Source organism: Sus scrofa, chromosome 18, assembly GCF_000003025.6.
Source record: "Sus scrofa isolate TJ Tabasco breed Duroc chromosome 18, Sscrofa11.1, whole genome shotgun sequence".
In the NCBI taxonomy this organism is placed as follows: Eukaryota; Metazoa; Chordata; class Mammalia; order Artiodactyla; family Suidae; genus Sus; species Sus scrofa.
Genome location: NC_010460.4, coordinates 17,225,996 through 17,251,933, shown reverse-complemented (window position 1 = coordinate 17,251,933; position 25,938 = coordinate 17,225,996). Strand labels below are relative to the sequence as shown.

Sequence of the window (25,938 nt, the reverse complement as noted above, 5' to 3'; positions counted from 1 at the left end):
CGCTTATTAGTGGGTTAAGGATCCTGGGTTGCCGTGAAGCTGTGCCGTAGGTTGCAGATGTGGCTTGGATCCTGTGTTGCTGTGGCTGTGGTGTAGGCTGGCAGCTATAGCTCTGATTCGACCCCTGGCCTGGGAACCTCTATATGCCGTGGGTGCGGCCCTAAAAAGACAAAAGACAAAAACCAACCAAACCAAAGGATGTCGCTGGACCACATCAGTCGTGTAGAGTAGGGGAGGGAAATCCTCATGGTATTTTCTCCATTTCTGGGATTAAGAAAGTTCAAGAATGAGGAGATGGCCATCAAACAAAGCCTCAGGGAGTGAGGAGGGACCGGCTGGAGAGAAATCTTTGGCCATGAGATTGTGGATTCTTTCTCATCTCTTCTCTCCTCTCTGTCACCCACCAACCGATGTTGCCCTTTTGTGCTGGACACATTATATAGTCTGAAATATTAAACACGTCCATTTGAAACAATATTTTGATTTCTAATAAATGATAAGGAGAGGGGAAATGAGATTCCCCTCTGGCCAGAAAGGGCAATCTTTCCTCTCCATGCGAGAAAGATAAGCCCAGTTGATTTGTGGAGACAGTGGCAAATTAAATTATCTTTCCAGAAATATATAAAATCCAACTCATTCTTCTTGGAAAACGCACTCTTACCATCTTTCCTTTGTCCCTGTTCTGCGGCAAACACCAGGACCTTAACTAATCTCTGCTCTTGACTTTATTGGCTCATTGCTGTCTTGTCCTTGTCTTGCTTGCCAACCCCATTTTAAAACAGCAGTTGGCGCCCACAACTAAGCATGCATTTCAAACACAAGTATGAATAGAACTCATATCAGAAACTTTGATTTATTATTCCTCGACTCTTGTATCAAAACCTTTTGATGAAGCCCAAGCCAATCCATGACACATTCGGATCAGGTTAGCAATTTGCACCTTCGCGGAGGGCTTCGCAGAGCAGCTTTGTTCTGATGTCTGTAAAAAAAAATCTATCTGTATCTGTTGGGAAACGCAACCTTATTTGTGTCTGGAGCTGTGTCCCTGGTAATGATGATAAATCAACTCAAGTCTCAAGCGGGCTGGTGGTTCTCAGGACATCAGGATCACCTGGGAGGGGAGGATGCATCCTTGGGGGTGACCGCCACCTTCCTGGCACACCCCTTTGCAGAAGGTGGAGAAGAAGCAGACCCACAGAGGAGGGGATGCAGTGTAGTCCACGGTCAGCAGAGGCAACCCTAGAGTCTCTCTGAAATTCACATGCGGACTCTCCACTTCCTGGACGTGTTGGCTTTGAGCAAGACACTTGACCTCTTCGAGCCTCGATGGCCTCATCGGGAACCTGGGCGTAATGGTATCAACCCTGTAAGGCTGTTGCAGAGATGAAATTAAATGAGGCGATGTGCTTAAGGCCCTTGCCACATGGTGAGCCCTCAATCAAAGGTCACTTTTCTTATCTTGATGTGCAGAGTTAAAATATGGTTGAGAGAAACAGGTGGAGAGACGGGTACCTGATATTTAGGAACCAGACATGGAGCAAGACTCATGGGCTGACATCGTGTTTGATACCCTTTGAGGCATATGCATTAAGTCTCATGCCATCCCCGTCCACGGGGTTCATGTGCAGAGGAATGAGGCTCTTCTCTAAATGGACCACTGAGCAGGGGAGGCTGTGGGCTGCGGAAGGGGCTCTGCAAGTTTTCCCAGGTCACCAGCTGGTTAGTGGTGGAGCTGAGATCTGTATCCAGGTTGTCTGACTCCAGAACCAGGATTCTCAACCTTGTCTGACAATTAAAGCCACCTGGGGGAGCTTCTGCACGTCCAGATGCCCAGGCTGGGCCTGAGCACAGTTAAACCAGAGCTGCTGGGGGTGGGACCCAGCCAGCAGGAGCTTTTACAGGTCTCTAGATGATGTCAGTTTGCATCAAGGCTGAGAAAACCTGCTCTAGACGAGGGCAGTGGACTGTGGTCCCCGAGCCATCAGCGTCCTTGGGGAATCTCGGGAAAATGCAGATTATTGTGCTGCACCCCATACCTTCTGAATCCTAAACCCTGGGGGCGAAGCCCAGCAGTCTGCCCTTTTGGATTCCTACTCATTTGAGAACCGCTGCTCCAGAGCCGTGCTTCTCAAACAGCAGTATGCCTCTGAGTCACCTGGAGACCACGCCGAGGTGAAGGTACAGATACGGCAGGACTTTAGTGGGGCCAGGGCTTTGGAATTGATGACTCAGATGCTGCTCGTGCACTGATCATGTCTGAGACTCGAGGGAGCGCCGATTCACTTAGCGGGCTGCCTGCAGAGCCCCCAGACTCCCTGCTTCAGAATCACCTGAGATGTTTGATAACAAACAGGCAGATTCCTTGGCCCTGCTCCAGACCTACTGAATTCTACTCTCTGAGGGTGGGATCTGGCAGTGCACATTTAAACAAATACCAGGGAGTTTCTGTAGTGACTCAGCGGAAACGAATCTGACCAGCGTCCACGAGGACGTGGGTTCAACCCTGGCCTCGCTCAGTGGGTTAAGGATCCGGCATCGCGTGAGCTGTAGTGTAGGTCACAGACGAGGCTCGGATCTGGTGTTGCTGTGGCTGTGGTGAAGGCCAGTGGCTACAGCTCTGATCAGACCCCTAGGCTGGGACCCTCCGTATACCTCAGGTGTGGCCCTAAAAAGACAAAAACAAAGAAATAAACAAATACCAGAGTGATTATTTAAAACGCCCTGGTCAGTTTGGGAACCTGGATTCCCGGGGAGCTGGATCAGGATGGTACCTGCTCCTCTCCCAGCAAGTCCCTTGCAGTCTCCAGGACTGGCCGGCGAGCCAGCCAGCCAGCCAGCCCAGCAGGGTCTGGACAGCAGGCCGTTGGTGCTATAGCTTAAGAAAAAGAAACCAGCAACAGAGGCCCTCTGGCTGCTGTCAGCGTCCTCTAGCTAAGAACCACATCATGCTGTGCCCACAGGTGCAGGGCGCAGGGCTGTATTAATCCCCTGGTCTCTGATACTGTTCTGTGCACAAATCTGGGGCCCTGTGGTTTGAAATACAACTCTCCCTCCTCCTTTTGCTTCCTGGTGACAGCCCAGACTGCCCAACCACCCCTCTGACCCAGCGACCTTTGCTCAGCCCACAGGCCCGAGGGCTAGGAGCTGGCATGACCACCCTTCTTGGATATACTATAGGCTGCTGTGTCACCCCTGTGTCGACTTAAAAATGCCCCACCTAAAAGTGGAGAGTTAAGTTTTATTGGGGGCAAATTTAGGACTTAAGCCCAGGAGACAACATCTCAGCCTTGAGAAACGGCTCTGAGGACGCCAGAGCGGAGGGAGGATATACGGGAGTTTTTGCAGCAAGGGGCAGGTAGCAGGAACAGAAGAGGTCTGGGCTCACGGAAATCATTCCTTTGAAAGGCACCTCCGCCGTGGGGCCAGGATCCTGAGTTTTCACAGCCTTGGGTTGGGGGGTGCGTGGTGGCACCCTTGGGGTGCTCACCCTTGGGGGTGGCTGTATTCGCAGATGACTGTGATGTCCTTTGTTTTGTCCCCTTCGCTACAGCAGAGGCAGGGGACCTGATGTCCGGGAATATGATCAGGGGGAGGGGGAGGTGCTGCAGCCACGCACGCATTTTACAAAAGTCTGTTGCTGGTCTCCTAGTCACAAGGAGCAGACATCCCCATGAGGATTTTAGTGTTTTTCTAGACATGAGGAGATGCAAGAATTGTGCACATAAAATTTCCTCCTAAACATATCTGACTCTCCGAAGACCTGTTCTTCCAGCTTTCCCAGAGCGCAGAGGACTTCCTTCCTGATTTCCGCCCTGAGCTCTGCTCAAGGGGTCCTGCGGGTCAGCAGCTGCAGTGGCTCATGCTAATCTATGCAGAGGCAGATGGCAAGTGATGGCAGGTGCCAAACTCCAGTTCACGTGTGGCGGCCAGCCGCTTGAGCGTAATGAGCACAGAACAACCGAAACCCAAAGCTCTGGGCTCCAGGTTACCTGGAGGAAGAATTCTGTTCCTGTGGGGAGTGTGCAGGCCCAGAAGCAGGCTCTTCGGAGGTAGTCAGCCTTTGCTCTGGGGAGATCTAGGCTGGTTCTGATAGGGATGGAGTAGGCACAGGTAGTTGTAGAAGTCCCAATAAGGGACCATTTTGGAGCGGGAAACCTAGGGGACATTGGATGTCACTGTAAGTTAGTGATTGCTCAAGAAAGCCGTCAGAACCAGGCAGGCTTGCTGGACCAGTGGAGGCTCGAGAACTGCCTCAGATCCTTGGGTGGGGAATGGGATGAGTCCTGCATTCAGATCCAGACCAAGGGCAGGCGTTTGAAGACCGCCCTTCTGCTGATTTGAATACACACTGTACTGGCTACTAAGGAGGAAAGAGGAAGAGGCAGTCTTTTCCGACCCCCACTCCCCTTGGATGATAAAAATGTAGCCCACCAGATTCTGGGAGCAGAGCCTCCTTGCCTGCCCGCTAGCATCTCTCACAAGCGTCCCATCTTAGTAAATCTGTTTCTTTCTTGTCCACCACTTTGTCTCTCGCTAAATTCCTTCTGCGAGGAGGCATGAAGAACTTGAACCTCAGTAAGTTCAGGTGAGTGATTCTAATATAAAACTGTGGCTTTATGTCCCAATCTGGATTTTGGCTGGGTTCGAGTCCTGGCATGTGGGTTCAAGTCCCAATCTGGGTTCTGGGTACGTTCAGGACATTAGTGCTGCCAGTTTCAGTTCCGCCACAGGGCCCACACATGTCCTTGAACCCGTGCTCCCATAAGCACTGTAGTCCTGTAACCCGGGGGCAAGGTGCGCGGCTAGCTTTCCCAACACAGTATACAGGAGGGCTCAGGAATAACCCGCCTCAGCACCCCCATCCATCTCCCCTCAGATACATCAGCCTTTGCACCTAGTGAGACGCTTAGACTCCACGCTTGGCTGCTTATTCCTTTACATCTTGTAGAATTCTCTTTGAAAATCTAAAATATAAGTATGTTTGAATTGTTTCCTCCCCTGTGAAATGGGCAATCATCCTTTAGGCTGGAATGAGGATTATTTAGTTAATATATGGAAGTAAAATCAGATGAAAGCCTGGTACCAGGTAAAGGCTGTAAAGGTGTTAACTGCCACTGTTGTTTTTCGTACCAGGTAAAGTGAAAAATTGATGCCTTTTGGGGGGGGGAGGGGTATTACCTGAGTTTCTTCTAGATCTGTTGCTAAACAGGCCACCAAGTAGAGAGCCTGAGGCTGTCTAACAGTTCCCAAGCCATTCTGATCAAAAAGAGGCTAGACTCAGGAAGGAGGGGCAGTTAAAGGACACGAGAACATCCCTTTCATCCCCAGGAATGAGGGACTCTGAGGCCTCTGCCATCTAGAAAGCAGGGCCCAAGATGGTAATGTGACTTGTCTAGGAATCTTATTTGACAGATGAACAGAAATGACCAGCTGGTTGACCTGAATTACAATGATGCCCTGCAGACTAGCCTCAGACCCCTCTATCGGGCTGCAGGCGACTTGGAATTGCTTTGGGGTGGCCCTTTATGATACAGCGTAAGGCCCCTTCTTCCTTGTTCTGCTCTGGATGGAATAATAGCCCTTAAAAAGCCATTTTTGAGGTTTCAGTCGAGGTCTCATTAATAACGTGCAAAGAAACCAGAGGGACGAGTTCTGGCCCCCAGGTGGCTCTGCGGTGAGGGAGGCCCTGCCCTGCCCTTTCTGAAACACAAAGGACTGCTGATCTCACCAGCCAGACTCTGCTTGCCCCTTGCAGGCTGGGAAGGAGACCTCCACCTCTACCCCTTCCCTTCCCCAGTTTTATCTATAGGATACCTGGGACTCAGAGAGGTCGTGTGACTTACCTTGGGTCATGGCTGGATCCTGTCTGATGCAGCACGTTAATAAGATGGTTTCCAGGACAAGGTCTATCTCCTGTGCATCAGCCTGTCGACCAAAGCCTAGTGTAAATGCCTCACGGGTGGACCTCGGGACTTCAAAGAGATTTGCTTGGTGTTTTTTTGCTTTTCAGGGCCACACCCGAGGCACATGAAAGTTCCCAGGCTAGGTGTCCAATTGGAGCTACAGCTGCTTGCCTACATCGCAGCCACAGCAACACTGGATCCGAGCCTCATCTGCGACCTGCACCACAGCTTGTGGCAATGCCGGATCCTTAACCCCCCGAGCGAGACCACGGATCGAACCTGCACCCTCAGGGATCCTCAGTTAATCACTGAGCCACAAAGGGAACGCCTGAGATTTGCTTGTTGATTGAATTAGTTGAGCATTGCTATTTTCTTTCCTTTTTCTTTTTCTTCTTTTTTTGGCTGTGCCTGCAGCTTGCAGTGATTGAACCTGCACCAAAGCCATGATCCGAGTCATAGCAGTGACAATGCTGGATCCTTAACCCAAGGAGCCACCAGAGAACTCCCAAGCATTTCTGTTTTCTAACATTTTCCTAGTTCTATATGTTTGGTTATTGAGTGAGAGAGAAGAGGGTGTGCGTTGGGATATGAAGGCAGTGGGTTTTACTGGAGATCGAAAAGCTTGAGGTTTTGCTTTACTTTTTTGGACATAAGGTGTGTTCCGAGAAGGCCTAGAAGGCTCCAGGACAGGTGGAATCCCATTCTCCTGTCATTTCATGGGGCCCATCTCCTCCCCTTCTCTAGTTCACCTCCACGGTTTCTTCCCAGGAAACAGGAGGTCAGGGGGGCAGACAAGAGAGGGTCAGGGTCGGGGCAGGTGGAGAGGAGAGAGCCTGGGAGAAGGGGGTGGGCAGTGAGGCATACTGTGTGTTTAAACTAAGATGCATGAAAAATGTTCGAATTTCCAGCCTGAGTCCCCAAAGCATGGCTGTATGACCTTCTTGTGTCAGCAGCAGGAGCTCAGGGCTTCCGTCGGAAGTGTCTGCCTTAGAAGGATCCCTGCCACCAGTTTTCAGAGCCTCATCCACTGCAGCCCATTCGGTCATGGTCTTTTGGCTCCATCCCCTCTGCCTTGCATCTCTCCCCTGTGCTTTCTTAGAGGGGGCTCTGCTCCAGGACTTTATCTTCAGAGTGGCCTCCAACCCGAAACTAAAAAGGAGGGCATGTCTGTGGTCCCTGCTCAGCTGCTTCAGGCTGTGAGGCCTGAGGACAGCAAGTCGTATGTATGCCGAGGCCATGGGGACTGAACCGTGTTATGCTGCCCATGGCAACTGATATCGAGGCCACTTCTCTGGCCGGGTTGCGCCTGTCTTTGAGAACTGCTGCACCTCCTTTGGGGTTTGAGAGTTTGTGTGGTTTTCCCTCCCCACACATGATGTGGTAATTTTCTTTTCTGGCAGTATTCACACACACACACACACACACACACACGTGCAGTCACTTCCTGAGCTTGGCTGACATATGAATACGTATCCTTAGCTGTTGGTGTTGGAGAAGCTTCTGGAACACTGCCTGGGAGTGTGAGCCTGAGGAATTCCATTATGGATCTCCAGGTCGATAAGGAAACTAAGGTACCACTGTGGAAATAATACGTAGTTGGAGCTGGACACCCGGATTCCACTTGGTTTTGTTTCCAAGCAGCTGTGGGCAAGTCCCCTACGTCAGTGAGACTCCCTTTCCTCATCTACTTATTGGGATAAAGTATTTATCTCGAAAGGCTACTCTGAGGATTAAATCACATTACGTAAGATAATGGCTGTGGAAATGTCTACAATGACTGATAAAAACGTTTTGATGGAGAACAGGTACCATTTGTGTGCACGGTGAGAGTCTACAGAATAGGTACCATGGACCCTTTAAACAAAATGTCAAATACACATAGGATATACCATCTGAACCATTTTTAAGTGTATAGTTCAGTAGCGTTATGTCCACTTTGTCCTGCAACCAACCTGGAGGAACGTTTTCATTTGGCAAAGCTGAAACTTTATACCCATGAAACAGCTGCTCCCCACTTCTCCCTCCCACAACCTTTGGTAACCACCGCGATACCCTCCGTCTCTATGGATCCAGCTGCTCTAGATACTTCATGCAAATGGAATTGTACAGTGTTCGCCTTTCTGTGTCTGGCTTATTTCCCTTAGCATTGTGTCCTCAAGGTTCGTCTATGTTGTAGCGGGATTCAGAATTCCTGACTTTATGCTGGTGAATGGACGCCTGGGGGCCCTTAGATACCTTCAGGATGGGGCAGGTCACCAGAGAACCAACAGAGTGATAAGGGGGTTGAAAGTTTCAGCCCGGTTCCCTAGCCTCCCAGGAGGGGAGAGAGAGGAATTGAAGATTTCCAATCACCAGTTGCCAGCAATTTAATCAATCATGCCTGCAAAATGGAACCACCGTAAAACCCCCTAGATGACGGGGTTCGGGGTTCGGGAAGCTTCTGGGTTGGTGAGCATTTTGAGGGGGCGGGAGGGAGATTGTTCAGAGGGGACATGGATGTGCATTTCCTTGTGCATTTCTTCCCTCTGGCTTTTCCTGAGTTGTATCCTTTTTAAGAAACCCGTAGTTAACGTAAAGTGCTTTCCTGAGTTCTGTGAGTTGCTTTAGCAGCTTATGGAACCAGAGGGGAGCTTGCGAGAACCCCTGGATTTGTAGCCAAGTCAAAATTAAAGCGTGGGTATCCTGGGGACCTGACTCTGGGTCTAGTGTCTGAAGTGGGGTCAGTCTTCTTGGACTGAACCCTTAAACCTGTGGAGTCTAAGGTGCAATCCAGGTAGTTGATGGTGGAATTGAATTGAATTTTCGGACACCTGGTTGGTTGAAGAATCAGAATTGGTTGTTATGAGGAAAGATCCCTCAGTGGCCTAATCCTTGAACTCTCATGCCAACTAGAATTGCCAGCCTTATCTAAAGATAAAAACAAGCAGCCACCAGAGAATTTGCTTGATAAAACCATGCTTTCTAAGCGACAGCGGACAGTACAGACGACTTGGGAAGAATGGCTCAGTGTGGAGTGAGACCAGAATCAGAGCTGTGCTGGAGGGAAAATGAGTCTAAGCGGGAGAAGGTATTTCCCTGCATATAACCCATCAAGGATGAAGATTCAGGAGTTCCTATGTGGCTCAGCAGGTTAAGGATTCAGCATGGTCACCTCTGTGGCTTGGGTCACTTCCGTGGCATGGGTTCCATCCCGGGCCTGGGAACTTCCACATGCCACAGGTGTGGCAAAGAGAAAGGATAAATATCCAGAATACAGTTGGCCCTCTGTACCTGCACCTTTCACATCCTTGGGTTCAGCCAACTGCAAATCAAAAATATTTTTTAAAAATTCCAGAAAGTTCCAGAAAGTAAAACTTGAATTTGCTGTGCACCAGCAACTATTTACATAGCATTTACATTGTATTTACAACTATTTGCATAATATTTGCATTGTGTTTGGTATTATAAGCAATCTAGAAATGATTTAAACTGTATTGGAAGATATGTGTGGGTATTATGTAAATATTATGCCATTTTATATAAGGGACTTGAGCATCCATGCGGATTTTGGTTTCTGCAGGGGGTCCTGGCACTGATCCCCATGAATACTGAGGCATAGTTGAACATGAAGAATTCCACAAATCAGTAAGAAAAAGATAAACAAGCCAGTTAAAGCTGTCAAAGGATAAAGAGGAAGCGATTCACACATGAGGAATCCTGAATAGCCAATAAATATATGAAAACTGTTCAGTCTTACTAGTAACCAGAAAACAAACAAAAAAAATCCCACAATGAGATGCCATTTCATATCTTTTAGTTTAGAAAAATTTAAGAAGTCTGATAATATCAGCAAGAATATGGGATGATGGGAACTCTCTTATAATGCGGGTGGGGATAGCCGATTTGGCAGAGTCTGGTAGAATTTAAGAGGCGCAGACTCGGTGGTCCAGCAGTTCCTCTTGTGGGTGTATGTCCTCCAGAGACAGTCGTAGGCCGACAAGGAGATGTGCGCAGAGATGATTGTTTCAGCCTTCAGCCTTCAGGCTCGAGAGGGTCTCCCAGTAAGCCTTTGCAGAGTATTATAAATAGCTTGAAGCCATTTCCATAAAATTTAAAAACACATAAAGTAACACTACATACTTTTCTGGAAACACGTGTAGTAAGACGAATTACATAGACATCAAGGTTATACACTGATTTCAGAGACTTGTCTTGCAGAAGAGCGTAGACCTGAGGACTTTCTACCTTTCATGCTCTGTTTCTCTGAAAACAATCTTAAGCCACATGGAAAGGTTTAGCAGTTGTTAATTTTCTGTGGTAGATAAGGGGGTATTTGTTTTATTTTTTCTAAGCGTATTTATTTATTTCTTTATTCATTTTGCTTTTTAGGGCTGCACCCGCGGCCTATGGAAGTTCCCAGGCTAGGGGTCAAATTGGAGCTGCAACTGCCAGCCTACACCACAGCCCCAGCAACATGGGATCCGAGCCGAGTCTGCGACCTACACCAACGCTGAATCCTTTAACCCACTGAGCAGGGCCAGGGATCGAATCTGTGTCCTCACGGATATCAGTTGGATTCGTTACAGCTGAGCCACAATGGAAACTTTTTTTTTTTTTTAAAGTTTTATTGAAGGATAGTTAATTTACATGGCTGTGATAATTTCTGCTGTACCGCAAAGCAACAGAGTGACCCAGTCATACATATATGCATATCCATTCTCTCTGATTCTTTTCCCACATGATTTCTCTATGTTTGAAATATTCCATAAATGTATTCCTTTAAGTAAAAAAGAGAATGAAATCCTTCCTAATCTGGGAAAACCTGGATTTTGTAATTCCTCTGGCTTCTTGCGCTTGCCTCCGTGAGTATTGTTTCTTCTCCAGATTTGTGGTGGAAGAAGCTTGCTTGGGACTAGGCTGAAAGGCAAGAGAGAGTGCTCTTAAAGCCCTGGTTGCTGATCATGAAGGCGAGTGGAAAGTCACCCAGTACAGGGGTCCCGTTCACCTCTTGCCTGGGAAATGGCCACTAAGCATCTGCTAGTATGACCTTGGCAGCAGCAAACTCGCTACCTCCTGCACTCCTGACCAGTCCACTGTGGGTGACATCTTCAGGGTAAGCTCGGGAGCCTTCTACACAGGCTGGTGAGCTGCAGCTTTTTACTTTGTTGCTTCACTCCAAGAGCAATAACAGGGAGTTTCCATGGCTGTGGCTGTGGCTGTGGCTGGCAGCTGCAGCTCCGATTTGATCCATAGCCTGGGAACTTCCATATGCTGTGAGTGTGGCTCTAAAAAGCAAAAAAACAAAACAAAACAACAACAACAAAAAAACAAACAAACAAACAAACAAAAGCAATAGTGTGGATGCCCCTCTGTCCAGACCTTGAATGGGAAGCTTCCCACGACTCACCATTCTGTTCACCCTTCTTTAGATGCTCTAAGATATGGCAGCCGGCATCCAAAGATGCAGTAAGTGCCGTGGTTGTGATGCGATTACATCAGAGCACAGGGAGCCTGTAATTCACATGAACTGGATAGTGTACTTTCATATGTTTGCATTAGGTCCTTAAATGGCCACATCGTAGTATTGCTTCGAATTAGGTTTGTGATCAGTGACTACCTAGCTGCCCCAGAATCCTTTTCACATAAATAGCTGCCAAGTTGCTACTCCCTCTGCCATCATTCTGCATTTGTGCAAGTGAATTTCAGAGATTGCTGCTGGGCTCTGCATTTATACTTGTTAAGCTTTATCTTTGTGGCTTCGGCCAGGCATTCTAGACTTGCCATCATTCTGAATTTTGATATGTCATCTATGGCATGTGCTTTCCCCACCAGCTTGGTGTCATCTGGATAATTGATTGACATTTTCAAAGAGACTGGGCCAAGGACAGAATCCTGTAGTGAAGCAGTGAAAACTTTTCTCTGGATGGACCTAGACCCATTCATCAGCTACCTTTGGTTTCAGTAGTTCAGTTGGCCGTAAATCTACCTTAAATTATTATCATCTGATGCTGTGAGCGTGCAAGAGAGAGAGTGGTTAGGAAGACTCAGTATTGTGAAGATGTCAGTTACCTCCAGATGAATCAATCCATACATTGAATACAATTTAAGGCAAAATGCCAACAATTTTTTTTTCAGAGCACCTGGTAAGCTGATTGTAAAATTTTTTTGGGAGAGCAGAGGAAGGACCAGGAATACCCAAGATAATCTTGAGGAAAAAACAAGAATTGGGGAAATCAATTTACCAGAAATTGAGGTTTATTATGAAGATTGCCCAAATAATTGGGCACTTTGGTATTGGAACAGAAAATGACAAAGAGTTCAAAGGAACAGAAAAGAGAGCTCAGGAATAACATCACAAATATACGGAAATTTGACGTGTGAAAGGTACACTGCCAAGTCTGTTAGGAATGCACATGCTATTTTAAAAATGGCAATGGGATACCTGGTAATCTGTGATGGGAAAAATTCTATTTCTATTTCAAACCTATACCGAAATAGATTCTAAGACCTTTAAAGACATAAATGAGAAAAGGAAAACTTCAAAATATTGGGGAAATTGTAAGGAAATATCTTCATGACCTTAGCTGTAGAAAGGGTTTCTTAAACAAAATGCCCAAAGTGTAGCCAAAACGAGAAGATTGATAGATTTGACTATATTAAAACTAAAAGTACTCCTATATCAAAATAGAAGTTAAAAGTCAAGTTATAGGCTTGGAGAAGATGTTTGTCAAGCTTATAAAAAAAATGAATAATTAGGAGTTCCCTGGTGGCCTCGTGGTTAAAGATGGCGTTGTCACTTTTGTGGCTCGGGTTACTGGTGGGGCTTGGGTTTGATCCTTAGCCCAGGAACTTCCACATGCCACGAGATGGGCTTAAAATATATATATATATATATAATATATATATGAATAGTTAGTAACCAGAACATGAGAAAGCCCCTTATAAGTCCATGTGAAAAATATGAATAACATAACAGGAAGATGGAAGATATGACCGGAGAGGTTTATGAAAAGGGCGTCTAAATGACTAGTGGATGTATGAGAAAATGCTCAGCCTCTTTAGTAAACAGGCAGATGCAAGTGCAGACCACAGTGAGATATATTTCTGACCTGTCGGATTGATGAAATTTAGGAAATCTCATAATAGCAGGTGTGGGTAAGACTGGGGAGCAAGGGGAGCCATCACATGCTGATGGAAGGTTTCACCGGTACCGTCGTGGAGAGAAAGTTTGGAAACAGTCTGTAAAACTGAAAATGTTCATACCTTGTGGATACGTAATTTCATTCCCAGGTGTAAATTCTGGAGGAATGCACGTACGCACGAGGAGGCACTTGCATGCGGTGTGGTGCAACACTGTGAGCGTGACAGCACTTGAAACAACCTGGACGATCATCAGGAGACGAGTGAGTGGATAAATTGTGAAACATTCCTTCAGTGTCCTGGTTTCCACTGATGGAAATGACTGAACCAAATCTACGTGTATCATATGGATGAATCTCAAAAACATAATGAGCAAAGAAAGCAAGTAGCAAAAGGATACGTATGTGTGATGCCATTTATATGAAGTCCAAACCCGTGTAAATGCTACAACAATATCAGGGGCGGCAAACTGTAGCCTGCGGGCCAAATCTGATTAAAGAACGCCTATTTTTATAAAGTTTTATTGGAACATAGCTGCACCCATCTGTTATCTCTGGCTGCTTTTGTACTACAAATGCAGAGGTGAATAGTTGCAACAGAGATAGGATGCTCTGAAAAATCTAAAATATTTGCTCTCTGGCCCTTTGTATATATGTGTATTAGGCAACGTTCATGACTTGTGTACAAGAAAAGGTTGTTTTCCACACTGGAATGGCCAAGTAAGCTTTCTGGGTCTTCTGGGGTAGCTTAGCAGTCATTGAAGACCCAAGATCCTTCCCAGAGGGTTCTCTGTCATCCTCGAGATCTAAGAAGGCATCATTTCATGATCCAAGAAGGGCGCAGCTCCCATCACTGCATCCTTCTTCTGCCAGTGTGAGGAGGGCAAAAGGCAGGGTTCCCCTGGCATCTTCATCTTAAGCATGTGACCCAGAAGTTAGACACACCCCATTGGTAATAATTTTTTCACATGGCCGCACCAACCTCGAAGAAAGCTAGGAAGTACAGACTTCCCTTGAGCCATTATGTGCTCGCCACAGATCCCGTGACCATGAAAACATGACATGATGTCTGTTGCGGAAGAACGAGGAACATCTACAAGCAGCTTATTTGTCATAAAGACTGAAAACCGATTGGTTCTCCACCCTGACGCAGGATGGAATGCTGTGAGAGAGAGGCACATTTGAAAGAGGTAAAGAAAGAGCTAGGAATTCGAGATGTAGTTTTATGCCTTAAGGTCTTGGCAGCAGAAGCCAAGTCGAATCTATACATCCTGCAATTACGCACGCACACCCCCGTATATATTTAACTGGAAGAGAGTAGAATAATAAAAGGAAAATTTCGAAGGCGGAATAAGAAGGCCATGAGGAGATAACTCACTGTTGAAAGATAATAAAATATACCAAGTGAAATGCCAATATACAGCACAGTGTGTTGGTGCAGGATCTTATTGGGCTAACGAAGCTATAGTTGGTATACATTTTTGACCACTTTATTATGGGTGTCTGTTGATGCTGGCAGTTGGAGCCAGTAGGTCAAGGGCCTTGGGACAGGCTAGAAACACACTGCCTAAAAATATGCCTTGGTTATTTTGTACTTTGACATCCCGACGTTAAACAGGGAATTTTTTTTTTTTTTTTTTTTTTTTTTTTAGGGCTGCACCGGCGGCATATGGAGGTTCCCAGGCTAGGGGTTGAATTGGAGCTCTAGCCGCTGGCCTCCGCCACAGCCACAGCCACTCGGGATCCTAGCCGAATCTGCGACCTACTCCACAGCTCATGGCAATACTGGATCCTTATCCTACTGAGCAAGGCCAGGGATCGAACCCACATCCACATGGATCCTTGTTGGGTTCATTACTGCTGAGCCACAGGATGCAGAATCCTAAATAGGGAACATTTAGGGAGGAGGTGGAAGAATTTCACAGGTGTGGGCAAACATGTGTGATCTCTTAGAATACTTACGTGGTCACCTGGGGAAGAAGTTGGTAACTACTCTTGTTTGGGGCTTCCGTCTGGCTGATATTAGGTGCCTGCAGAAAGGGTTGAAAGGGGCAGAGCCCTAGACTTTAGAAAAAGAACTCAGGTGGAGGAACGGCCCTGCCATGCCGGTGGGCGCATAGAGTGTGGACCCGTTCAGGAGAGCCCTCTCTCACTGTTTAGTTAAATTAAGAGTGCATTTTCCATAGAAGCCAGCAATTTCATCTCTGGGCATCTCTCCCAGAAAAATTCTTTCTCAGGTCCCTGGTGGCAGGTGTGAGGAAGCTCATAGCTCATCGTTCCATGGAGGTGGGGAGCTAGAGGCAGTCTGGGCTCCCATCATCAGGGGAGTGCATAGCACAGTGTGGCAGGTGCTCCCTGTGGACCACTGTGCCGTGGTTCGAAACAGAGGCTGGATACACCCACAGCATCGAGGGAGGAGCTGGAAAACACTGCTGATGAGAGGAGTTAAGGAAAAGGGCATGAGATCTGTAGCGCAATAACTTTGATCTACATGAAAAATGCAGGCACACAAAACCACAATGCGCATTTTCTGGGAACATACACAAGTTGAAAGAGGCACGTTGACGCATTAAAATGGTTGCTAAGGAGGGGGTGAGAGAGACCAACCCCCAAAATAGTGACTCTGGAAAAAAAAAGGGAGTTCCCTTGTGGTGCAGCAAGTTAAGGATCAGGCATTGTCACTGCAGCAGCTCAGGTCATTACTGTGGTGCGGGTTCGATTCCTGGTCTGGGAACTTCCACATGCCGTGGGCATGGCCAAAAAAATAGAAGGTGACTCTCTTTGCATTCCGACTCAATCCCTTGCCATCCCACTGGCTCTGGCCTAGATGTGCCGCTTTGACTTTTATTCCTTTATTAGATCGAGCATCTCTTACTTGGCTCTCTCGGTGTCTAACCACAGCCGTGCCCTGAACGCCACTCTGCTTTGACATCTTGCTATTGCTCTCTGACCACACTGCTCACCTTCTGGTCTTGCCTTCATTCCTCCCAGCTCAGTGCTGACAGCTTGTAGTGGTTTTGCTCTGCTACGCGGCCATACAGATCAACTGGGGTGTAGAAGATGGACCTGCTTGAACTCGTGATGGATCAGTAGTGGCCCAATAAAGCCGTGCTTGCCTCCATCTGCTGTCTCCCCAGACCATTTGTCTGCCCTCCACCCTCTCTTCCCCAGGCCTGGGGCGCTTGCTCTGGAGGACCTGGGCCCTGTCTGTGCCGTCTTTTCCCCTAACTCCAGCACATAGCACCTCTGATGTTTCTTTAATACTTTGACATGTGCTGGTAATATTTTTATAGAAACTTTTTTTTTGAGTTTGTACTGAGGGGTCCTGTTTATTTATTTATTTATTTATTTTGTCTTTTTAGGGCCACACCCGCAGCATATGGAGGTTCCCAGGGTAGGGGTCAAACCGGAGCTGTAGCCACCAGCCTACACCACAGCCACAGCCACTCGGGATCCGAGCTGCGTCTGCGACCTACACCACAGCTCACGGCAATGCCGGATCCTTCACGCACTGAGCGAGGCCAGGGAACGAACCCACGTCTGCATGGATGCTAGTCGGGTTCATTAACCACTGAGTCACGACGGGAACTCCCTAATATAAACTTTTTTAACTTCAAAAGCCAAGCGCTGATTTCATATAAATGAACATGCATGCATGATTGGAGAATGGCTGAAAGCCTGGTACTCTGGGCCACATGTGCAGGGACCTCTGTGTCATGAACACTGTGCTCCATCCAACAGAGTGGGACCGCTCTCAGGAAGCTGGTGACGTCAATTAAAGGCTCAGTGGCCAAGGGGTTACCTGGAGGGCAGGTAGTTAGAAGAGGCGGATCTCTGCTTCCACCTGCCTTCAGTTGAGAATCAATCATTTGGAACCACTGGTCTCCTTGGCTCTTGGCCAGTTTCCATGTTTCTTGGCCGTGATGCAGAGGTGGATTGTACAGACACGCGCGTATGGGATGGGTGGCTGAGCGTGTGTGCTGTCTGTAAACTCCAGGACCAACAGCATGCCTGGCCACATGTGTTCCTGGCACCAGTTAGGCCCCTGGTCTGTGAGACCTGGCCAGGTTTGCCCAGGGCTTGGTGCCGTGGCACAGCCATGCAACACGGGGAGTGGTAAGGACTTGCTTCAGTGCTTTATGACAATCTGCTGTCTGTTCTCTGGGGGAGAACAATCAGGCTGCTGGAAGATGGTCGTATTACCACCAAAAGTCCCCATGAGTAGGAATTGGCTCAGTGATGACGACTGCAGTCGGTAGGTTTACGGAGGCTAATTAAACACCGGAGCCCGGGGCTGGAAGCCTCTCCGACTCAGCTGCGGTGATTAGACCACGGGGCATAATGGCTTTGCTAAGGTATAAACGGCCTCCTCCACCAGGAGGAAGCGAGCTAAAGCTCCACCAGCGACGTGATTCCAGGGCCGGGCCTTCAGAGCCCAAGGAATTTTGACAAAGGAAACCTGACAGAGGAATTTGAGACTCTTCTGGATGCAAGCAACAGAGCGGGGAATCTATTTTGGATGTGAGTCTGTTATAATTTCTCTTACGATCTCGTGGCTTATGTAGGATATATGTCACAGTGGTGAACTCGAGTTTACTCTGGAAAATCCCGGCCATGTGGGCATTACCAAACAGTTGATGTGGGGTGTTTGTATTATACAGCAGTTGATATAAGATGCTTGGGGATAGAGTGGGAATAACAATATGTAAATGCCGGCAGTAGACCAACAGTTTTCGGTTTGACGAGTCCAGTAAAACAATGCGTCTTTTAGATATTGCTGATTCTCTCAGCAAAAGCAGCCCAAGAAGATATGCCAAGAAGATATGCTTTGACTCTGGTGGAGAACTGAGTTAAATCTAGGGCACAGGGACAGGAAAACCCTGCAGGGGGGGTGATGACTACAAGTTTAGGCTATTTGGGTTCTCGACTTTGACCCTTAATTGTGTGATCCTGGTCAAATCACTCGACTTCTTGGTTTTCTTTTCTGTGATAGATTTAATTAGGACTTTCCTCACAGGGCTGTTGAAAACATTGAGTGAGATAATGCATGTCAGGTGTTTAGCACAGTGGCTAGAACATAGAAAGTGCTAGATAAAATTTGTTAATCATATTACTGTCTCACTCTCTCATTAACTATCGTAACACACTAGGTATTTGTTTGTTTCTTTTTACCTAGTTGGGCTCCTGGATGAGTAAAATTCCAACCTCAGCAAGGACAAAAATGGTCTATCATAATTTTTTCCCCATTTTATTTTATTTTAATTGAGGTATAGTTGATTTACAGTGTTTCAGGTATACAGCAAAGATATTCAGTTTTTATAATGCGTATATGTTCCTTTTTAGATTCTTTTCCGTTTTAGGTTATTACGAGATATCAGATATAGTTTCCTGTGCTGTACAGTAGGTCCTTGTTGTTTCTCTGTTTTATATATGGTAGTGCGTATCTGTTAAGCCCAAATTCCTAATTTATCCCTTCCCCCTCTTTCCCCTGGTCTGTAATAATTAACTCAGAAGTAGATGGTAATGAGGTCATAGGATCACATCTGTAAGCTGCACCTGAATAATCCATTCCATTAAACTCCATTAAATTAGAGTTTAAAAGAGCAGAGGCGTAGACCATGTGGTAGGATTTATGGGGTTGAAGCTGAGGCCCCATCCCTATTTTGCCTCCGGCCACATTTCCACTCATACAAAGAATGCCCATTCTTGCTTTGGCATGGTTTAGGACTGACTAGCAGAGCATCATGGTAACAGCACATCCATTGGAAAGGCCCTGTTGGAATTCCCTTCCTGGCTCAGTGGGTTAAGAACCCGACTAATAGCCATGTGAATTCGGGTTTGTTCCCTGGCTTCAATTAGTGGGTTAAGGATCAGCTGTAAGCTGTGGTGTAGGTCGCAGATGTGGCTTGGAGTTGCTTGCTGTGGTATAGGCTGGCAGCTACAGCTCTGATTCGACCCCTAGCCTGGGAACTTCCATATGCCTCAGGTGTAGCCCTGAAACAAAAAAAAAAAAAGAATGGCCTCAGCCCACTGTTCTCTCTGACCATTTCCCAATCTGAGTCCTCAGCTCCAGGGCTGCTCCCCCCGCCCCAGCCTCCCATGAGGTTTGGCATCAGCAAGCTTTCAAAAGTATTTATTGCACGGATAAGAGCCTGCTGCCCGGATGGGTCCTTGGCTGCCAGGAGCTGACGTCTGGAGGCGGCAGTTTGTATGCAAATGTGGCTGATTGCCTGCATCGTCTGAGGCTTGGGCTCTAGCCTTTCTATTTGCCCCTGGAGAGAGACCCAGGAGCTGTTACCCATCTGCCCTCCCCCTTCCCTCCCCCTCTGCCCCTGTCCCCCAACCCGGTCTTCCCAGAGAGACCCATAACGTTGTATTCAGCTCATTATGTCCTGGGTAAAGACGGATCCTTCATTTTGAGAATAATAACCACATGTCCAGGCTCAAATGCGGTTTCTGAGGCCCAGTTGGGGACACTGATGAAGGGCCTGATTGGAGCTGGGGAGGGTGGCATGGGGGTGAAGGGAGTGTCCAGGCTCCCACAAAACCATTCTTTTCTCTGCCGGCTGGGAGGCAAAGGCTTGCTTTTGCGTTGGGTGTTGATCCTATGTGCCTGCTCTGATGCTCGTGTCGTGGTGGTTGGCCCCAGAGCCCTGGATGCTCTAGGACCAGGGGCTTCATTCTATGGGGGAGTCCGTGACCTTTGGCTTTGCTGGTTCACGGGAATCCGATGGTTCATGACCTTGGGAACATTGTTATGACTTAGAGAGCTGTAAAAATACAAAGGCTTGGGTTACAGTCCCTGAGATTGGGATTTAATTGGTCCAGAGTGTGGCCTTAGCATTGGGATCTTTAAAGGTGACTTTGACGTGTAGCCTAGGCTGGGAACCCCTACCCTCCCCGGGGTCATAAGAGACTGGGTTTTGGGTGCATAAACCCAAACCCTCATGTGTTAATGCAAAGCTCCGAGGGCGTGAGCCATTCCATTGTCCAGCAGTTCTCCCCGTGGTAAAAAAGTCAACACGGAGAGCCCGCCCACTCCCAGAAGGGAGGGAGGCATTCCTAGGGGAGGGGGGCTTTGTGGTGGTGAAGAACTCAGGCGCTGGGGTCACATGGACTTGGTTTATGTCCTGGGTTCCCTGTTTCAGGGTGCGAGGCAGGGAGCAAAGCATTTACCCTTGCCAAGCATCACCTTTGTCATCTGGAAAATGGCTCTAGTAATAGCTGCCACCACAGAGGAGTCGTGAGGATTGAGGAGCGCGTGGCGAGAGTATGGAAAGGAGCTTGTTGAATGTGCTTACAGGGATTAAGGTTCTCCTTGAGAAGGAGGTACCATTATCATAATAACACCTGCTGTCTTGGAGCTTGGATGGCCTGGTGCTCAACTGTCTTCTGTGGGGTGATAATTAATAATGCTGCCTAATAATTCACTTCCTATTTATTTATTTAGTTCCTTTACAATGTTGTATTAGTTTCCAGTGTTCAGCCAAGTGATTCAGTTATACATACATACCTATTTTTTTTCAGATTCTTTTCTCCTATAGGTCAGTACAAAATATTGCGCATAGTTTCTCTGTGCTCTACAGAAGGTTCTTGTGGGTTATCTATTTTATGTATGGTAGTGTGTATACCTGAATCCCAAACTGCTAATTTATTCCTCTTCCTCCCCCGCTTCAGTAACCTTAAGTTTGTTTTCTGCATTTACTGTTTGCTGAGCATGATTCTAAACCCTTTCCCTCTATTAGCTGAGGAACAGAGAGGTTAAGCAACGTGCTCAGGGCCCACAGCTAATGAATGGGCTTTAAAAAGCAGCCAGTCTGATTCTGGGCTTGTCCCTGACAACCACACTCTTCGGCAGCTCCAGATCCTCCCACCACGTGGACCGGAACACCCGGGTGTGATCAGAGGGCCTCTCCTCTGGTCAGTGCTGGAAGGAGGAGGGATGTGTTCACAGAAATGTGATCCTGCCTGGAGAGTCTGGAAAAGGGAGCGTGGCTGTTTAGGGTGGCATTCTGCCAAGCCATTGATTAGATCACAGCCTTCATTAGCTGCATGCCCATCCTGGGGATTGCTCTGGTCACCTTGATCAGACCTGGGGGTGGGCACTTATGTAAGCTGACGGCCCAGTTCATCACTTTCTGCTGATCTTCATGTGGCAAACTGACTTAGTAGATTTGTGTGTGTGTGTCTTTTTAGGGCCGCACCTGCAGCATATGGAAGTTCCCACGCTAAGAGTCAAATCGGAGCTGCAGCTGCTGGCCTACACTACAGCCACAGCAACACTGGACTTGAGCCACATCTTTCACCTTTGCTGCAACTTGCAGCAATGCCAGATCCTTAACCCACTGAGCAAGGCCAGGGATTGAACGTGCATCCTCATGGATACTAGTCGGGTTCTTAACCCGCTGAGCCACAGTGGGAACTCCCTTAGCAGATTTCTGACACTGACATTTTATTTTATTTATTTATTTATTTATTTTGCAGGCTGAGGAACTTATTTTTATTTATTTTATTTATTTTATTTTCCCACAAGTTATCCTTACATGTATACATTACATTTTTTTCCCCACCCTTTGTTCTGTTGCAACATGAGTATCTAGACATAGTTCTCAATGCTACTCAGCAGGATCTCCTTGTAAATCTATTCTAAGTTGTGTCTGATAAGCCCAAGCTCCCGATCCCTCCCACTTCCTCCCTCTCCCATCAGGCAGCCACAAGTCTATTTTCCAAGTCCATGATTTTCTTTTCTGTGACACTGACATTTAAAATGCTGGTAGTCAGCTCTCCAAAGGATGGTTCCTGATTAGGGCCTCTCTGGGCTAGTTGCCCACCCTGGAGTGTTCATTTTAGGGCACCCCAAGTGCTAACCACCTCTAAAGTGTACTGAGAGATAGTTTTACCTACATCCCATCTTGTTTATACTAAAGTATTTTAAAGTAGATTACAAGCAATATAAATTGTTATTAAGTAATAAAATTACAAGCAATGTAACAGCCTTCTGGGGGGAGGGTCTTTTCCTTGAACTTCTTCCCAAATGTTGTGACGGACATATATGCAGAGAGAAGCCCATAGGCTCTGCAGAAGAATGTAGATACATGAGGCCCCTGCAGGAGAGCTCCATGTAACGTGCTTTATCAGAATTGCATGGAGCCTTTTTGCTGGACATGGGTCTGCTCACATTATTGGCTCAAGTTGGGTTCTCCCAGAGCTGGGGGTGTGGGGGGAGTGGAATTGGGAAGACCCTCCAGGCCAGCCCCCAACCTGGTCCTCAGATCCTGCCTCCCTGCTCCTCGGGGCCTTTGGCAGAAGAGGGTAGATGAGCAGGCAGGGCCGGGCGGGGGGGGGGGGCTCTGTTGAGACTGGCCCGGGCTGGAGGGAGCAGCTGTGAGACCTGAGCATGCACCTGCCCCTTCCCATCCACTTCCCACACTTGGCTGTATCACTGATCTGCCAGCGATTATTCTCACTGCAAACTCTCTCCAGGACTTCACAGAAGAGAGGAAGCCTGGGATGCTCAGGACGGGCCAGGTGCTTTGCTTGATTTTTGACTTTCTGTGCTTCTCTCTTGTGCCTCCGTCTGTCATTTTGGTTATCCCAGCTCTTCCTCCGCAGCCCTCTGAGAGCCGACGGCCAACCCCTCATGCAAGGCACACCTGCAGATAGGAACAAATATTTACTGACCCCATCATGCACCAGGCGCTGCTCCCTTGTGCATTATATTATTGTGTAAACTTATTCTAGCTGAGAAAATCAAATCTTCAAGAGGTCTAAACATTTCCCTAATGCAAATGGCTATTTTCAGTAGAGCCTGCATCCAAATCCAGGTCATTGGGGCTTCAAATCTAGTGTTCTTCTCCATTCACCACATGGTCTCTGGGTTCTGGCATCTGATGTTAAACAGCAGATGATCCTTCATGGGTGCCTTCTGGTCTGTCCCCCTCCTTGTTCCCTCCACCTGGGGCAGCTTCTGTGGCTCCCCTACCCCTGTTAGCATCCGTTCCCCTTGTGGCCCAAGGAGGAGGGGTCCGGGAGGAAAGCCTGGGGGAAGCTTGCTGTCCATCAGACCTGGGGACCCTGGCTGGGACACTCACGGGGCCCGGGGCGTAATTGGCTGGGAACCCAGCAGTGCCCACTCCAGCTGGCATGGTTCCGTCTGCCTCCTTCAGCTTTGCAGGGAATCCCACGAACTCCAAGTAACAAATGACAGCAAATTAGGAGCTGAGTAGCATAGCAGCTGCAGATGTTATCCGTCAGGTGACCCTCAGAGGCTGGCTGTCATTCTGGGGAAGATTACTGCTAATCCAAGGAAATACCAAGTCCTCAACCTTGGTATAGAAGCTCTATCATTCCTGCCCAGGAATGCTCAACAGCAGTGGAGGTCAGGCATTTTTATTCCTTTATTACAAATCAAGGTGTTTTTTGAGTGTGTGTGTTCGTGTTTGATGGGCTGGGCTGACTTTTCTGTGTAAGTCCTTTGTACTTTTGTGGAGAAACGGGTGTCGCAGAATTAGGCTGGAACTGAGAGCAGGTCCCTGGGTGTTCATGCTGGTTCCACCAGGGCTATGCTGTGTGACTTGGGACAAGTAACTCACCCTCTCTGGGCTTTAGCCAGGGGATTGGAGTCAGAATGAAGGACGGTGTGTTAGTCGCTCAGGCTGCATGACAAAATACCATTCTCTGGGTGGCTTGAACAGCAGAATTTTATTGTCTCACCGTTCTGGAGGTTAGAAGTCCAAGGTCAAGGTTTGGTTTTTCCCGAGGCCTTTCTTTCCTCCTGTTTTGCAGAAGGCTGTGTCCTCACGTGGCCTCTTTTCTGTATGTGCGCATCTCCGGTGTCTCTTCCTTACCGTAAGGACACCTGTCATATTGGATTATTGGCCTATATTGAACCCCATTTAATCTTAGTTACTTCCTTAAAGGCCCTGTCTCCAAATATAGGCACACTGGGGGCTTGGGTTTCAACCTGTGAATTTGGGGGAGACAGTTCAGCCCATAACAGAGGGTTAATGACTGTTTTACTCTCAGACTTCAGAGCTGAGGACTAGCAAAGCTCTCTTTGACTTACTCCGGAAAACCGAAACAGGAGCCAAGGACCTCATTCCTTCCCTGCCTGGGCTCTTCTCAGCCAGGACCCCCTCAGAGGCTGGAGGCAGTGGTACAGCAGGCCGCAGGACCCCTCCCTGGGGTATCACTCTGTGCTTGTCAGCCTACCAGACCCCTCCCCAGAATTCTCCGATGCCCTCTCCTGCTGTCATTGTCCCATGTGTACCTGACAAAGACTCTCAGTGCCCACCCTCCTGGGTCAGGTATGGGCTCCTCCCACTGCTTGCCCCTTTCCAGCTGGAAATGTTCCCCCCACGCCCCCCCCTGGGCAGGGCATGGGCCAAAAACACCCTCTCTCTGGACAGTGTTTAAAGCTGGGGTCTGACCAGAAAGGGCCGGATCAGGGATCTCCTGGTGTCTCAGGCGGGGCGGTGGCCGGAAAATCTCATCAATACCTTCCACAAAAGGGGAAAAAGAATATTTCAGCCTGTTCCCTTTGTGTCTTCAAGCGGTGATAAGGTGCCACCAAAGTGCCAGTCTGAGCTGCGTTCAAATGAAGGATTATTCTGATAAGATGGAGAGGGGAGAGGCTCGGGGAGGGGGGTGACGCTGGCTTAAGGTTATTAAACAGGAAATGCCTGGCCGGGGCGGATCAGGGGGAAATTACACATTCTGTCACATTTGCTTATTGAATCCCAGTTCTATTGAAGCTGGAAAGGGGAAAAAAAGACCCGACGCCACCCCCATCAACCTCCTTGTAGCTCTTATTAGATTTCACAACCTTTCAATATTAAAATGCTCGTGCCAGTGGCAAAATTCCTTGTCAGTTTTTAATATCAGTAAGGGATTGTGGTATTAGGCTTAAGGGGATGGAGGTGGGAGAGGGAGGGGGTCCAGACAGTCTGCAGAGTCCCCTGTGCCCACAGCCGCAGCTGTCTTTGCTTCTGGGAGCCTGTTGCCCGTGGCTTCTGTTCTCATGCTTAGGACAGGGGTGGCCATCTCAGGGGGACCACACGTCCCGTGGAGCATCACAGTGACAGCCACTGACCCTCACGCTCAGCTGTGGCCTCCTCTCAAACCCTGTCATCAGGTGCTGCTCTAACAAAGGGCCACAGACTGGGTGGCTTCAATGACAGAAAATGATTGTCTCATGGTTCCAGAGGCCAGACATCCAAACTCGAGGTGTTGGCAGGGCCTCGCTCTGACACCTGCAGGGGGGACTTGGAATTTCCTTGACTCGTCTAGCGTCTGGTCTTTGTTGGCCTGTAGATGGATCACCAGAATCTCCTTCCCATCGGCGCACGCCGATTTTTGCTTCTGTGTTGCTCTCCTCTTCTTATAAGGACACCAGGCACATGAGGCTAATAAGGACCCCGGACTGAAGTATCACCTAATTTTTTTTTAATTTTATTTTTTATTTTTTTTGCATTTTAGGGCCACTTGTGTGGCATGTGGAGGTTCCCAGGCTAGGGGTGGAACTGGAGCTGTAGCCACCGGCCTACACCACAGCCACAGCAACGTAGGATCTGAGCCGTGTCTATGACCTACACCACAGCTCATGGGGACGCCAGAACCTTAACCCACTGAGCAAGGCCAGGAATCCAACCTGTGGCCTCATGGATACTAGCCAGGTTCATTACTGCTGAGCCACAACGGGAACTCCCAGTATCACCTAATCTTAATTAATTGCATCTGCAATGGCCTTATTTTTCAAATAGGTTCACATTCTGAGGTCCTGGGGTTTGGGACTTCAACATACCTTTCCTGGGGGCACAGTCAGTCCCTCGCAGGTGCTTCTGTTTGGATTCCCTGCAAAACCAACCCTGAGACAAGCAATATTTCGGCACAGGGAGTTTGGGAAATGATCCCAGGCT

The 25,938-nt window shown here is 48.0% G+C and overlaps 1 long non-coding RNA gene across 1 annotated transcript in view; it reads left to right on the top strand.

The window, feature by feature from the left end:
- The window catches only part of LOC110257550, a 226,016-nt gene continuing 217,274 nt past the window's right edge, over positions 17,197-25,938 (top strand). Inside the window, exon 1 of the long non-coding RNA XR_002340322.1 lies at positions 17,197-17,542. This is a non-coding gene — a long non-coding RNA (uncharacterized LOC110257550). The remainder of the gene's footprint in view (positions 17,543-25,938) is intronic.